General features: G+C 35.6%; 4 non-coding genes across 4 annotated transcripts; 2 read left to right on the plus strand and 2 right to left on the minus strand.

Annotated features, from left to right (window-relative positions):
• Positions 1-4,760: 4,760 nt before the first annotated feature.
• On the minus strand, positions 4,761-4,842 carry Trnas-gcu (transfer RNA serine (anticodon GCU)). Its single transcript has one exon. It is a non-coding gene; the product is annotated as a tRNA-Ser (tRNA).
• A 722-nt stretch (positions 4,843-5,564) lies between these two features.
• On the plus strand, positions 5,565-5,636 carry Trnam-cau (transfer RNA methionine (anticodon CAU)). Its single transcript has one exon. It is a non-coding gene; the product is annotated as a tRNA-Met (tRNA).
• A 6,818-nt stretch (positions 5,637-12,454) lies between these two features.
• On the minus strand, positions 12,455-12,536 carry Trnas-gcu (transfer RNA serine (anticodon GCU)). Its single transcript has one exon. It is a non-coding gene; the product is annotated as a tRNA-Ser (tRNA).
• A 722-nt stretch (positions 12,537-13,258) lies between these two features.
• Positions 13,259-13,330, plus strand: Trnam-cau (transfer RNA methionine (anticodon CAU)). Its single transcript has one exon. It is a non-coding gene; the product is annotated as a tRNA-Met (tRNA).
• Positions 13,331-17,405: the final 4,075 nt, after the last annotated feature.

Consider the following 17,405-nt stretch of genomic DNA (forward strand, 5'->3'; position numbering starts at 1 on the left):
ATGTAGTTGTGCCGAAAGTTTCAAATTTGTATGAGGTTACGTTGCCAAATAAAGAGTATAATCTAAAGTGGAATTGGCAGTGATAACTATGACTGTACTTCCTCATATTCTGACACTATTATTGTATAAATACGTCGCCTACCTGCACACGTTTCCGACGAAGAGATAGGTATCAAGATAAGAGAATACGGAGTGGAATTCCTATCTCCCATTCAGGATAGATACTACCCTAGAAATCGTGTGACAGACGTGACGCATTTTTGTTTTGGATATTTAATTTTGATTGTTTGTTATTTTTTAAATATTTATTATTTGTTATTTCATGTTTTATTTCGTATTCTAGAGAAATTATTTGTTACATTTTACAATACTTGCTGGTTTTACATCTTTTCTATTACTTAGGTTAAGAACATAGATTTGTAATATTATGTAAAATACAGTTTTCCAAAAGAGATAAAATCTTAGCCCTACAGTCGGAAGCATCAAACTGTAAGTGACCATTAGTTCGTTAAGTTATTGCATGATAATCAAGTAAAGGTGCGCTCTTTTTGTCTTGACCCGGGTCGCATGATGACAGATTGCACAGATTTCGTGTGCCACAAGTGTTGGAAACAGCGTCATGTTCCTAGGAAGTACAAAAGGCCAAGCTCTGACAATTGTGGAAATTTTCTTTATTTGTGTTCATGTGGGAAATATGACTTAAGAAATACAACTGCCTAAAGATGTTACATGCTAAATGATTAAATTGAAGAAATTAATTACCGAATTGCTGACGTTGCCACAAAGGAAGATAGATTGGGGATTCAAGTTGTAGAAGATGATGAACACGAGGTTGATGAAGTAATACAGGGTGCAGATGGTGAAGAAAGAGGTGATGAAACTGATCAAGAAAAAGCTTTTCACAGAGTCAACCATTCATACTGGTATCTCTTTTACGACAATTCGGGTTTGGTGACAGTTTTATTTAATGGATACAAATATTTTATATTGAAATTAGAAACAGTGTTAAATGCATTTAATGAAAGCCTTTTCAATTAAACATTCAGTCCTCCAAAGTTGCCCTATACTAACTATACTATATTTATTTGAAGCGGAACATTTAGGGCTCGCTATAATTATAAATTATTATGTCAATGTTGCTCTATTTCTATTGTCTAGCAGTACAAGTAAAGTCTTTCAACATGCCGATGGTACAACCATGACATTAGCAAAGAAAGAATCTATTAATCAATCATTTATTGTACTTGGTTTATATTGTAAAGGATCTGGTTCAAAAGGGAATAAAGAAAACAAACGGAACTTTTATTTAATTCATCAGGCAGTCTCTGTTGAATTCTGCAGACAGCTCCAATTTCAACATTGTGATCACGTTATCTTAATTTTGGGAACTAGTGCTGGAGCTCAGTTAGAATAACACTTTGTCTAAAATTAAAACTTATTACACAGAGGTGATACTAAATTGTATGACTTCTGTTCATGTATAGCACAAATGTTTTACTCGCTTTTAAGTAGCTTGATTGTCCGTAAACCAGCCGCTGTTTCCTTTTGGAGTAGGGTATTTTGTTTTGGAAACATTTACTCACTAGAAAAAATACATTTGCCACTCTAGTATCACCCTTAACGTTCAACTGGTATTATATATAGCATTACCGATAGAGAACAGCCTTATCAGAGAGAAGTTTTAATCGGAAAGAATGGTGTTAGATGCACACTGCATTTAACACTGTCTTTAATATCGGCTGAATAAAAATTTGACCAAATCCAAAATTTATGTGAATGAGACAAACTTTTGACTCTGTCAAAAACGTTGCTTTTATCAATTTTTAAGGTATATCCCTCGATGTTGTCCCTCTAGGTCATAGCAATGACATCTCCTACAGTGAATGCTGTATCAGCAATATCCCTTCAAATTATAGAGCATGTCTGAATTAGAGGCATAATTTTGGGTAATACCCATTTCAAACCATGAGCCATAACCCTCGTCAAAATAGTATCATCTACATTAAATAGTCTCATAGGTCGCCAATATTTCCAGCTTCTTTAGTCGCTCTTGGTGTTGTAAAAAATGATATTGTATCAAATCTCACTGTCCATGACGTAATTGATTCCTTGTTAACGATCTGAAGAAGACAAAATCTCTAACAGGTTATCATATTCATAATTTAAAACGTTGTAAAATACAACTACTTTATCGATTTAACCAGACCAAAATATCTAATTTTAGACATTATATTTATAGCTGCATGTATTTTATCAACCCTTGTATGACCCTACTCAAATACGTATCATCAGCAGGTACGGATGAATTTACCAAGATTAAAACTGATTCTTTACAACTCTCATCAACTGTGTTCGATAATTACAAAATACAATAAAACTTATAAATGCATTTTAATATTTGATTTTCATTTGAAACAAGTGAGCCAAAGTCATCAATGGATTCATTAATAACATTTCGCTTTTGTTGATATTTTTCAGGATTTGGAAAGTATTTGCTATTTGCGTCACTTTCAATCACCAAACTGGATTAAAATCTCGGTATAACACCTCAAAACAATTTTATTTCTTAGTCACTTCATTGTTGTTCGAGTTCTTCCTATGTATTGATATCAAATGAATCTTTAGCGGTAAATTTTACAGAAAATAGAATCATTTTGTCTTGACATCTATACAATTCTTGGAAACTTTCTTTCTTTCTCTTCGTACTGTATAGGAGCGAGAATTCTTACTTTTATATTTTGCATTATCCACTAAGTGAGTTGTTCACTAAAATATTTTACTCTTTCCCTCAATAATAATAGATTTCACTCTACATACCTATTCATCATTACAAACATTATCTAATTTAAGTAAGTGCCTAATTTCTTCGTTGCATGTAGTTATTTTAGGATCGATCTCATAATGATGTACATGCATAACAAAATATTTTGCATACCAATATATAATTTGGAGGAATTTAAGATATAATCCATCCTGCACTGCCATAGTTCGCATAGTACCATTCTCTCTTGATCTCCAAAGATCGTAAATATTGCTATCAACTGTAATTATGAAGCTCTCGAATAGCAATATCATCGATACGTATGTGTTTGTTATGTTGATCAATTGCAGCTATTGTAACCACCTACCAAGGTAGTGCTATAACTCGTATTGGTCTCCACAATTGTTGCACACGGTATTAGTGGATCAGATACTGTTTTATATGCAACGTGCACTCCATAAAGTCGGCATTTGGATATAACTTCTAGAAACCTAAGATCGTTGTGTTCACCGAAAAGTCGTCTGACTACAAACGAAACAAGTGAAAATGGTTCTTGGATTTTGAGAGTGCTCCAGAAACAGCAGTTATGTAGACATTTTGGTGTTAACGTGTCTAAGTATAGCAGATTATATACAAAACTTAAAGAGGTTAAAGATAAACTTGCAAGTACGTTATTGGTTTTATTAATATTGGAGTACACAGGTATGGAATTAGTCGGCTCACAAATTATATTTTCCATGAAACTACCGCGATTCCATGAACGTTGTATTATTGTGAAACTTAATTTAACCCTAGCCCTCAGAATATAAGTGAACTGGAGAGAGTCCATTGCTTGTGCGCTATACATCTGGAAGGTATTACGTTCACATGTTCATACTTTATGTACCTGTGTACCTTTTAGAAGAAGAAATAAGTAGAAATTAGAAAGAATATGAAGAGGAATATCTATACCCCGGTCAACATAGACACCAATCTGATAAAATCAGATCTCCGCTGTCCTACGTGAAGATGTGACGACGACCACTGAAGAATGACATTCAGGTGACCATTAAATTAGCCAATGGAAATGCAACTTTCAAAAAATCTGAAAGTGAATCAAATCGTTCGATACACATTCATCCTTTTCACCCACGGTGCTCTTTCTCAAAACGCAAAGATATTAGACCTCATCTGACTGGTTGATAAAATTAGCAATTATGGTAATAGCATAGGTACCAGAATATGCCTTCTAAGCGATCGCTGTCAGATCTTCATTTGGTAACAGCGGAGATCTGATTTTAATCAGTTTGGTACACAGGTACTTAAAGTATGAACAGGTGAAAGGACAGCTACATAAACGAACATTTTCCCCGTCATTTCTTCTACACTTCTGATAACATCAGTTTCTTTGACCTTCTTAACATTAACCGCAATTGTAGATTGTTGTCCAAGACTATCCGAGTATACAAACGTACAGTCTCCTGTTACTTAAAATTTGACCATCGTTTTAATGGGTATTACACACACTTCTAGTAAACAGACACATACGCGTGTGCTTTGGTGCCGTTTTGGAATTTTGGAAACAACTCACCCCTTACCCTCTCAAACCTTAACTTGATCCCTTTTGCCTTGCTCGCAACCCTAAATGTTTCTGCTAATCGGCCGATTCGCGGCATTGATATTTGGCTACACTTCCCGCATGCATGTTAGCACTACTGGGACTTTATTTCAATGCCAAGAAATGTTGTTGTTTTTTTTTTTCTCCTGTGGGAGATAAAATGTTCCACACGCACAAAAAGTACAACTCGATTATAAAGATGCAGCCGGAACAGGTCAATACACAAACCTGTCACAAACATGCACAAAACGTCAGTCTATTCAAGACACAAACCACCAAAAAAAATCATGGAGACATCATTAGGCGTGTTTTCTTTCTGACGTGACGATATCACATTACAATATTGATGAATACGGTTTGTAGTCATAACTAAAAGTTCTACACATCAGATAAAATGTATATCGACGAAGATGGGATTCGAACCCACGCGGGGAGACCCCAATGGATTAGCAGTCCATCGCCTTAACCACTCGGCCACCTCGTCCGGTGTATTTTGATGAGTACACTATTTATGTAGGGAGTGATCTATAGCTACCTGGCCTAAACCACACACAACTTTTGTCTGATATTCACGATTCAATATATGTCTTTTTCAGACAGAAAAAAATTCTAACCATCGAACCATCCTAGCTCTAACTGATGTGCACATAAAGAACCTAGTGCATGATATTCTTTAAAAGAAGAAATATATATCTTCAGGTAAATTAAAACAATTCTCCTGGCTGGGAGAAAACTCAACATTACCCACCTACCCACCCAATAAACAGAAACAAATACATGGTCGGTCCCTTAGTGAGCAAGCATGTTCATATCAATGGATTGTTAGGCAAGGGAAAAAACTCGTACGAACATTCGTTGTATTCATCACTTCGGTAAGTATTACATCAGATAAGTGAATATCAGTTCCATTTTTTTTTAAAGTTATAAAAATCAATGTTTTCTAACAGCAGAGCCGAGTGGCCGAGTGGTCTAAAGCGCTCTCCGTCACGGATCACTGCCATCTCACCTCTGTCTGCGTGGGTTCGAGTCTCGGGCTCGGCCAATGTGGACATGTGAGAAAGCTTGCCGGTAGCTTCTCGTGGGTCGGTGGTTCTTTCCGGGGTTTTCCCGGGTTCTTCCTCCACCATTAATACTGGCCGCCATGTATAGCCTATCTTGTGCTGAAAAATGGCGTTAAACCCTATAACAACAACAATAACAACTAACAGCAGAGTGGCGCAGTGGAAGCGTGCTGGGCCCATAACCCAGAGGTCCGTGGATCGAAACCACGCTCTGCTAATCACTTTTATTTGGTTTTTGTTTTTTGTTTTTAATTTTAAATTCATAACATCAAATTATCATTTATCTTCAGGCACAAAAATATAAATAAAAGGCACATTCAGTAAATATGTATCTGATTTCATATATAAAATGTGGGTCAATGTAATTTACTTTTCACGCTTCAATGACGGCTTTTTTGGTGCGAATTTGGACCTTCTACACCGTTCTAGCAATAATAAAATGTCAAATGTACATGCAGCTAAAGTGAAATATAACAAAAGGTCAAGGTAACATTACTTTCACCCTTAAGCCATGTATTTTGTTGAGATCCTATATAGAAGTTGATACATGCATGTAAAATATTAAGTTCTTTTCTTTGGCACTGTATCAATTATTGTAGAGAATTTAAAGGTACAGAAAACAATTTGTCAAGGACATGATACAAGCAAAAGAAAAACAATGTGGCATGTAATGATATAGCATTGGAACGTTCGACAGTGATCAGGTGGACAAGCCTCCCCGTGTTTCCCACCCCACCGCCGGCATCACCCTTCCCCACCCCCAGACAAAAATGAGTGTTTGTCTCCCTGGCCCTCACTAGCTGCTAAATCCCACAGTCAGCTTGCGGTCTTCTTTGCGCTCCCTGTGAAAAATACATACTGAACCACCCCTGCGATCCCACCCAAAAGTGCCGAAAAGTTTTGACCTCTGACATGACATTGCCATATTAAAAATGGAATTTATTTTGTTTCAATTTTTCGTTAATCCGTACAATATGTGCTCTTAAAAGGCAAATTTACACATTTCCAGTGATTACATGTTTCCAAACTTGATATCCTGCTCCGGAAGGAAACGGAGGCTGGTTCTCGAAAATTAAACTTTAGATGAGCCTGTAAAATAATTGTGGTGTATATGAATAGAGGTCATACAATTTGCTATCAATTTTGGGATACATAGTATTTCTTCAATTGGTCACGGTGGGGTTTGATTCTTTTGTGTCATTCTAAAGGTATACTTTCTATTATACAATTGTAAGTTTTCTGTATTTTTCGCTTTGATCTCAGGATTTGATTCACAAACAACGTCCTAAACACAAACAATTCCTGCCTTTATAAGTTATGTGAACATGAATATTTTCCAACCACATGAATTATCAGAATTTAAAATGAGAGGTTGTTCAAATACAGCCAGAAACATCGATATTCATGTTGACATTATATCAAATGTGTTCCCATGCACAAAAACATTTGTCTGTGAAACATATGGAGGACATTTAAGTGCTGCTTATTTAAGGACATGAAAAATAAGTCCCTTTCAACTTCATATTTAGAACAGTAGATAAACAGTTATCAAGGGTATAATAATAATAATAATAATAATAATAATAATAATAAATTAAGAAGAATGGCACATTTGGTTGTGAAAGTCCCATCTGATATATGCTCCTTAGTAAAACGCAATCCTCCTTTCGGATTCGCCATTTATTCAATTGTTGCAGGAGGGGGTCAATCGTTTTTCTTTTGTCGAACCAAGGGAGGCAACTAATGGAACTAGAACGTTCATTATAAACAATTGATTAGGTAGTCAACTAATGCAGCTAAGAGGTTAGTGTTGTTGTTTCCATAAAATGTTTTACCGGGGTGTACTAGACTTTATGACTGCCTTAAATCCCAAACACGCCCATATATCATTGTCATAAATAAGATGTATCAATTATTTTCTACTACTCGATATCGGATTATTTTAAACAAGGAAATGTGTCTTTCTCAATGAAACAATATGTGACTTTGCATAATCCGATCGAGAGCTATCTGCAATGTGTTGTTCGATTCAAGCTACCCTGTCTATAATTACGGCAAATTGGACATTCAGTTATTTGTGAGACGCATTGACATCGAAAGACAAACTGACTGAAGAGAGTTTTGGAGTATGAATCTCTGGTCACAAGAAATCTACGTCAGCGCGGAATGAATAGATGTGATCATGTGACTAGCTTTAGAAATACGCCCTACCTATGCTTAGGACATAACAACTTTCACGATCCAATCAGTCAACGAAAAAACAAAATGTCTTTCTATGTAGTTGTGCCGAAAGTTTCAAATTTGTATGAGGTTACGTTGCCAAATAAAGAGTATAATCTAAAGTGGAATTGGCAGTGATAACTATGACTGTACTTCCTCATATTCTGACACTATTATTGTATAAATACGTCGCCTACCTGCACACGTTTCCGACGAAGAGATAGGTATCAAGATAAGAGAATACGGAGTGGAATTCCTATCTCCCATTCAGGATAGATACTACCCTAGAAATCGTGTGACAGACGTGACGCATTTTTGTTTTGGATATTTAATTTTGATTGTTTGTTATTTTTTAAATATTTATTATTTGTTATTTCATGTTTTATTTCGTATTCTAGAGAAATTATTTGTTACATTTTACAATACTTGCTGGTTTTACATCTTTTCTATTACTTAGGTTAAGAACATAGATTTGTAATATTATGTAAAATACAGTTTTCCAAAAGAGATAAAATCTTAGCCCTACAGTCGGAAGCATCAAACTGTAAGTGACCATTAGTTCGTTAAGTTATTGCATGATAATCAAGTAAAGGTGCGCTCTTTTTGTCTTGACCCGGGTCGCATGATGACAGATTGCACAGATTTCGTGTGCCACAAGTGTTGGAAACAGCGTCATGTTCCTAGGAAGTACAAAAGGCCAAGCTCTGACAATTGTGGAAATTTTCTTTATTTGTGTTCATGTGGGAAATATGACTTAAGAAATACAACTGCCTAAAGATGTTACATGCTAAATGATTAAATTGAAGAAATTAATTACCGAATTGCTGACGTTGCCACAAAGGAAGATAGATTGGGGATTCAAGTTGTAGAAGATGATGAACACGAGGTTGATGAAGTAATACAGGGTGCAGATGGTGAAGAAAGAGGTGATGAAACTGATCAAGAAAAAGCTTTTCACAGAGTCAACCATTCATACTGGTATCTCTTTTACGACAATTCGGGTTTGGTGACAGTTTTATTTAATGGATACAAATATTTTATATTGAAATTAGAAACAGTGTTAAATGCATTTAATGAAAGCCTTTTCAATTAAACATTCAGTCCTCCAAAGTTGCCCTATACTAACTATACTATATTTATTTGAAGCGGAACATTTAGGGCTCGCTATAATTATAAATTATTATGTCAATGTTGCTCTATTTCTATTGTCTAGCAGTACAAGTAAAGTCTTTCAACATGCCGATGGTACAACCATGACATTAGCAAAGAAAGAATCTATTAATCAATCATTTATTGTACTTGGTTTATATTGTAAAGGATCTGGTTCAAAAGGGAATAAAGAAAACAAACGGAACTTTTATTTAATTCATCAGGCAGTCTCTGTTGAATTCTGCAGACAGCTCCAATTTCAACATTGTGATCACGTTATCTTAATTTTGGGAACTAGTGCTGGAGCTCAGTTAGAATAACACTTTGTCTAAAATTAAAACTTATTACACAGAGGTGATACTAAATTGTATGACTTCTGTTCATGTATAGCACAAATGTTTTACTCGCTTTTAAGTAGCTTGATTGTCCGTAAACCAGCCGCTGTTTCCTTTTGGAGTAGGGTATTTTGTTTTGGAAACATTTACTCACTAGAAAAAATACATTTGCCACTCTAGTATCACCCTTAACGTTCAACTGGTATTATATATAGCATTACCGATAGAGAACAGCCTTATCAGAGAGAAGTTTTAATCGGAAAGAATGGTGTTAGATGCACACTGCATTTAACACTGTCTTTAATATCGGCTGAATAAAAATTTGACCAAATCCAAAATTTATGTGAATGAGACAAACTTTTGACTCTGTCAAAAACGTTGCTTTTATCAATTTTTAAGGTATATCCCTCGATGTTGTCCCTCTAGGTCATAGCAATGACATCTCCTACAGTGAATGCTGTATCAGCAATATCCCTTCAAATTATAGAGCATGTCTGAATTAGAGGCATAATTTTGGGTAATACCCATTTCAAACCATGAGCCATAACCCTCGTCAAAATAGTATCATCTACATTAAATAGTCTCATAGGTCGCCAATATTTCCAGCTTCTTTAGTCGCTCTTGGTGTTGTAAAAAATGATATTGTATCAAATCTCACTGTCCATGACGTAGTTGATTCCTTGTTAACGATCTGAAGAAGACAAAATCTCTAACAGGTTATCATATTCATAATTTAAAACGTTGTAAAATACAACTACTTTATCGATTTAACCAGACCAAAATATCTAATTTTAGACATTATATTTATAGCTGCATGTATTTTATCAACCCTTGTATGACCCTACTCAAATACGTATCATCAGCAGGTACGGATGAATTTACCAAGATTAAAACTGATTCTTTACAACTCTCATCAACTGTGTTCGATAATTACAAAATACAATAAAACTTATAAATGCATTTTAATATTTGATTTTCATTTGAAACAAGTGAGCCAAAGTCATCAATGGATTCATTAATAACATTTCGCTTTTGTTGATATTTTTCAGGATTTGGAAAGTATTTGCTATTTGCGTCACTTTCAATCACCAAACTGGATTAAAATCTCGGTATAACACCTCAAAACAATTTTATTTCTTAGTCACTTCATTGTTGTTCGAGTTCTTCCTATGTATTGATATCAAATGAATCTTTAGCGGTAAATTTTACAGAAAATAGAATCATTTTGTCTTGACATCTATACAATTCTTGGAAACTTTCTTTCTTTCTCTTCGTACTGTATAGGAGCGAGAATTCTTACTTTTATATTTTGCATTATCCACTAAGTGAGTTGTTCACTAAAATATTTTACTCTTTCCCTCAATAATAATAGATTTCACTCTACATACCTATTCATCATTACAAACATTATCTAATTTAAGTAAGTGCCTAATTTCTTCGTTGCATGTAGTTATTTTAGGATCGATCTCATAATGATGTACATGCATAACAAAATATTTTGCATACCAATATATAATTTGGAGGAATTTAAGATATAATCCATCCTGCACTGCCATAGTTCGCATAGTACCATTCTCTCTTGATCTCCAAAGATCGTAAATATTGCTATCAACTGTAATTATGAAGCTCTCGAATAGCAATATCATCGATACGTATGTGTTTGTTATGTTGATCAATTGCAGCTATTGTAACCACCTACCAAGGTAGTGCTATAACTCGTATTGGTCTCCACAATTGTTGCACACGGTATTAGTGGATCAGATACTGTTTTATATGCAACGTGCACTCCATAAAGTCGGCATTTGGATATAACTTCTAGAAACCTAAGATCGTTGTGTTCACCGAAAAGTCGTCTGACTACAAACGAAACAAGTGAAAATGGTTCTTGGATTTTGAGAGTGCTCCAGAAACAGCAGTTATGTAGACATTTTGGTGTTAACGTGTCTAAGTATAGCAGATTATATACAAAACTTAAAGAGGTTAAAGATAAACTTGCAAGTACGTTATTGGTTTTATTAATATTGGAGTACACAGGTATGGAATTAGTCGGCTCACAAATTATATTTTCCATGAAACTACCGCGATTCCATGAACGTTGTATTATTGTGAAACTTAATTTAACCCTAGCCCTCAGAATATAAGTGAACTGGAGAGAGTCCATTGCTTGTGCGCTATACATCTGGAAGGTATTACGTTCACATGTTCATACTTTATGTACCTGTGTACCTTTTAGAAGAAGAAATAAGTAGAAATTAGAAAGAATATGAAGAGGAATATCTATACCCCGGTCAACATAGACACCAATCTGATAAAATCAGATCTCCGCTGTCCTACGTGAAGATGTGACGACGACCACTGAAGAATGACATTCAGGTGACCATTAAATTAGCCAATGGAAATGCAACTTTCAAAAAATCTGAAAGTGAATCAAATCGTTCGATACACATTCATCCTTTTCACCCACGGTGCTCTTTCTCAAAACGCAAAGATATTAGACCTCATCTGACTGGTTGATAAAATTAGCAATTATGGTAATAGCATAGGTACCAGAATATGCCTTCTAAGCGATCGCTGTCAGATCTTCATTTGGTAACAGCGGAGATCTGATTTTAATCAGTTTGGTACACAGGTACTTAAAGTATGAACAGGTGAAAGGACAGCTACATAAACGAACATTTTCCCCGTCATTTCTTCTACACTTCTGATAACATCAGTTTCTTTGACCTTCTTAACATTAACCGCAATTGTAGATTGTTGTCCAAGACTATCCGAGTATACAAACGTACAGTCTCCTGTTACTTAAAATTTGACCATCGTTTTAATGGGTATTACACACACTTCTAGTAAACAGACACATACGCGTGTGCTTTGGTGCCGTTTTGGAATTTTGGAAACAACTCACCCCTTACCCTCCCAAACCTTAACTTGATCCCTTTTGCCTTGCTCGCAACCCTAAATGTTTCTGCTAATCGGCCGATTCGCGGCATTGATATTTGGCTACACTTCCCGCATGCATGTTAGCACTACTGGGACTTTATTTCAATGCCAAGAAATGTTGTTGTTTTTTTTTTTCTCCTGTGGGAGATAAAATGTTCCACACGCACAAAAAGTACAACTCGATTATAAAGATGCAGCCGGAACAGGTCAATACACAAACCTGTCACAAACATGCACAAAACGTCAGTCCATTCAAGACACAAACCACCAAAAAAAATCATGGAGACATCATTAGGCGTGTTTTCTTTCTGACGTGACGATATCACATTACAATATTGATGAATACGGTTTGTAGTCATAACTAAAAGTTCTACACATCAGATAAAATGTATATCGACGAAGATGGGATTCGAACCCACGCGGGGAGACCCCAATGGATTAGCAGTCCATCGCCTTAACCACTCGGCCACCTCGTCCGGTGTATTTTGATGAGTACACTATTTATGTAGGGAGTGATCTATAGCTACCTGGCCTAAACCACACACAACTTTTGTCTGATATTCACGATTCAATATATGTCTTTTTCAGACAGAAAAAAATTCTAACCATCGAACCATCCTAGCTCTAACTGATGTGCACATAAAGAACCTAGTGCATGATATTCTTTAAAAGAAGAAATATATATCTTCAGGTAAATTAAAACAATTCTCCTGGCTGGGAGAAAACTCAACATTACCCACCTACCCACCCAATAAACAGAAACAAATACATGGTCGGTCCCTTAGTGAGCAAGCATGTTCATATCAATGGATTGTTAGGCAAGGGAAAAAACTCGTACGAACATTCGTTGTATTCATCACTTCGGTAAGTATTACATCAGATAAGTGAATATCAGTTCCATTTTTTTTTAAAGTTATAAAAATCAATGTTTTCTAACAGCAGAGCCGAGTGGCCGAGTGGTCTAAAGCGCTCTCCGTCACGGATCACTGCCATCTCACCTCTGTCTGCGTGGGTTCGAGTCTCGGGCTCGGCCAATGTGGACATGTGAGAAAGCTTGCCGGTAGCTTCTCGTGGGTCGGTGGTTCTTTCCGGGGTTTTCCCGGGTTCTTCCTCCACCATTAATACTGGCCGCCATGTATAGCCTATCTTGTGCTGAAAAATGGCGTTAAACCCTATAACAACAACAATAACAACTAACAGCAGAGTGGCGCAGTGGAAGCGTGCTGGGCCCATAACCCAGAGGTCCGTGGATCGAAACCACGCTCTGCTAATCACTTTTATTTGGTTTTTGTTTTTTGTTTTTAATTTTAAATTCATAACATCAAATTATCATTTATCTTCAGGCACAAAAATATAAATAAAAGGCACATTCAGTAAATATGTATCTGATTTCATATATAAAATGTGGGTCAATGTAATTTACTTTTCACGCTTCAATGACGGCTTTTTTGGTGCGAATTTGGACCTTCTACACCGTTCTAGCAATAATAAAATGTCAAATGTACATGCAGCTAAAGTGAAATATAACAAAAGGTCAAGGTAACATTACTTTCACCCTTAAGCCATGTATTTTGTTGAGATCCTATATAGAAGTTGATACATGCATGTAAAATATTAAGTTCTTTTCTTTGGCACTGTATCAATTATTGTAGAGAATTTAAAGGTACAGAAAACAATTTGTCAAGGACATGATACAAGCAAAAGAAAAACAATGTGGCATGTAATGATATAGCATTGGAACGTTCGACAGTGATCAGGTGGACAAGCCTCCCCGTGTTTCCCACCCCACCGCCGGCATCACCCTTCCCCACCCCCAGACAAAAATGAGTGTTTGTCTCCCTGGCCCTCACTAGCTGCTAAATCCCACAGTCAGCTTGCGGTCTTCTTTGCGCTCCCTGTGAAAAATACATACTGAACCACCCCTGCGATCCCACCCAAAAGTGCCGAAAAGTTTTGACCTCTGACATGACATTGCCATATTAAAAATGGAATTTATTTTGTTTCAATTTTTCGTTAATCCGTACAATATGTGCTCTTAAAAGGCAAATTTACACATTTCCAGTGATTACATGTTTCCAAACTTGATATCCTGCTCCGGAAGGAAACGGAGGCTGGTTCTCGAAAATTAAACTTTAGATGAGCCTGTAAAATAATTGTGGTGTATATGAATAGAGGTCATACAATTTGCTATCAATTTTGGGATACATAGTATTTCTTCAATTGGTCACGGTGGGGTTTGATTCTTTTGTGTCATTCTAAAGGTATACTTTCTATTATACAATTGTAAGTTTTCTGTATTTTTCGCTTTGATCTCAGGATTTGATTCACAAACAACGTCCTAAACACAAACAATTCCTGCCTTTATAAGTTATGTGAACATGAATATTTTCCAACCACATGAATTATCAGAATTTAAAATGAGAGGTTGTTCAAATACAGCCAGAAACATCGATATTCATGTTGACATTATATCAAATGTGTTCCCATGCACAAAAACATTTGTCTGTGAAACATATGGAGGACATTTAAGTGCTGCTTATTTAAGGACATGAAAAATAAGTCCCTTTCAACTTCATATTTAGAACAGTAGATAAACAGTTATCAAGGGTATAATAATAATAATAATAATAATAATAATAATAATAATAATAATAATAATAAATTAAGAAGAATGGCACATTTGGTTGTGAAAGTCCCATCTGATATATGCTCCTTAGTAAAACGCAATCCTCCTTTCGGATTCGCCATTTATTCAATTGTTGCAGGAGGGGGTCAATCGTTTTTCTTTTGTCGAACCAAGGGAGGCAACTAATGGAACTAGAACGTTCATTATAAACAATTGATTAGGTAGTCAACTAATGCAGCTAAGAGGTTAGTGTTGTTGTTTCCATAAAATGTTTTACCGGGGTGTACTAGACTTTATGACTGCCTTAAATCCCAAACACGCCCATATATCATTGTCATAAATAAGATGTATCAATTATTTTCTACTACTCGATATCGGATTATTTTAAACAAGGAAATGTGTCTTTCTCAATGAAACAATATGTGACTTTGCATAATCCGATCGAGAGCTATCTGCAATGTGTTGTTCGATTCAAGCTACCCTGTCTATAATTACGGCAAATTGGACATTCAGTTATTTGTGAGACGCATTGACATCGAAAGACAAACTGACTGAAGAGAGTTTTGGAGTATGAATCTCTGGTCACAAGAAATCTACGTCAGCGCGGAATGAATAGATGTGATCATGTGACTAGCTTTAGAAATACGCCCTACCTATGCTTAGGACATAACAACTTTCACGATCCAATCAGTCAACGAAAAAACAAAATGTCTTTCTATGTAGTTGTGCCGAAAGTTTCAAATTTGTATGAGGTTACGTTGCCAAATAAAGAGTATAATCTAAAGTGGAATTGGCAGTGATAACTATGACTGTACTTCCTCATATTCTGACACTATTATTGTATAAATACGTCGCCTACCTGCACACGTTTCCGACGAAGAGATAGGTATCAAGATAAGAGAATACGGAGTGGAATTCCTATCTCCCATTCAGGATAGATACTACCCTAGAAATCGTGTGACAGACGTGACGCATTTTTGTTTTGGATATTTAATTTTGATTGTTTGTTATTTTTTAAATATTTATTATTTGTTATTTCATGTTTTATTTCGTATTCTAGAGAAATTATTTGTTACATTTTACAATACTTGCTGGTTTTACATCTTTTCTATTACTTAGGTTAAGAACATAGATTTGTAATATTATGTAAAATACAGTTTTCCAAAAGAGATAAAATCTTAGCCCTACAGTCGGAAGCATCAAACTGTAAGTGACCATTAGTTCGTTAAGTTATTGCATGATAATCAAGTAAAGGTGCGCTCTTTTTGTCTTGACCCGGGTCGCATGATGACAGATTGCACAGATTTCGTGTGCCACAAGTGTTGGAAACAGCGTCATGTTCCTAGGAAGTACAAAAGGCAAAGCTCTGACAATTGTGGAAATTTTCTTTATTTGTGTTCATGTGGGAAATATGACTTAAGAAATACAACTGCCTAAAGATGTTACATGCTAAATGATTAAATTGAAGAAATTAATTACCGAATTGCTGACGTTGCCACAAAGGAAGATAGATTGGGGATTCAAGTTGTAGAAGATGATGAACACGAGGTTGATGAAGTAATACAGGGTGCAGATGGTGAAGAAAGAGGTGATGAAACTGATCAAGAAAAAGCTTTTCACAGAGTCAACCATTCATACTGGTATCTCTTTTACGACAATTCGGGTTTGGTGACAGTTTTATTTAATGGATACAAATATTTTATATTGAAATTAGAAACAGTGTTAAATGCATTTAATGAAAGCCTTTTCAATTAAACATTCAGTCCTCCAAAGTTGCCCTATACTAACTATACTATATTTATTTGAAGCGGAACATTTAGGGCTCGCTATAATTATAAATTATTATGTCAATGTTGCTCTATTTCTATTGTCTAGCAGTACAAGTAAAGTCTTTCAACATGCCGATGGTACAACCATGACATTAGCAAAGAAAGAATCTATTAATCAATCATTTATTGTACTTGGTTTATATTGTAAAGGATCTGGTTCAAAAGGGAATAAAGAAAACAAACGGAACTTTTATTTAATTCATCAGGCAGTCTCTGTTGAATTCTGCAGACAGCTCCAATTTCAACATTGTGATCACGTTATCTTAATTTTGGGAACTAGTGCTGGAGCTCAGTTAGAATAACACTTTGTCTAAAATTAAAACTTATTACACAGAGGTGATACTAAATTGTATGACTTCTGTTCATGTATAGCACAAATGTTTTACTCGCTTTTAAGTAGCTTGATTGTCCGTAAACCAGCCGCTGTTTCCTTTTGGAGTAGGGTATTTTGTTTTGGAAACATTTACTCACTAGAAAAAATACATTTGCCACTCTAGTATCACCCTTAACGTTCAACTGGTATTATATATAGCATTACCGATAGAGAACAGCCTTATCAGAGAGAAGTTTTAATCGGAAAGAATGGTGTTAGATGCACACTGCATTTAACACTGTCTTTAATATCGGCTGAATAAAAATTTGACCAAATCCAAAATTTATGTGAATGAGACAAACTTTTGACTCTGTCAAAAACGTTGCTTTTATCAATTTTTAAGGTATATCCCTCGATGTTGTCCCTCTAGGTCATAGCAATGACATCTCCTACAGTGAATGCTGTATCAGCAATATCCCTTCAAATTATAGAGCATGTCTGAATTAGAGGCATAATTTTGGGTAATACCCATTTCAAACCATGAGCCATAACCCTCGTCAAAATAGTATCATCTACA

Source organism: Sinohyriopsis cumingii, unplaced genomic scaffold (genome assembly GCF_028554795.1).
Source record: "Sinohyriopsis cumingii isolate HCF-2022 unplaced genomic scaffold, ASM2855479v2 utg000646l, whole genome shotgun sequence".
NCBI lineage: Eukaryota > Metazoa > Mollusca > Bivalvia > Unionida > Unionidae > Sinohyriopsis > Sinohyriopsis cumingii.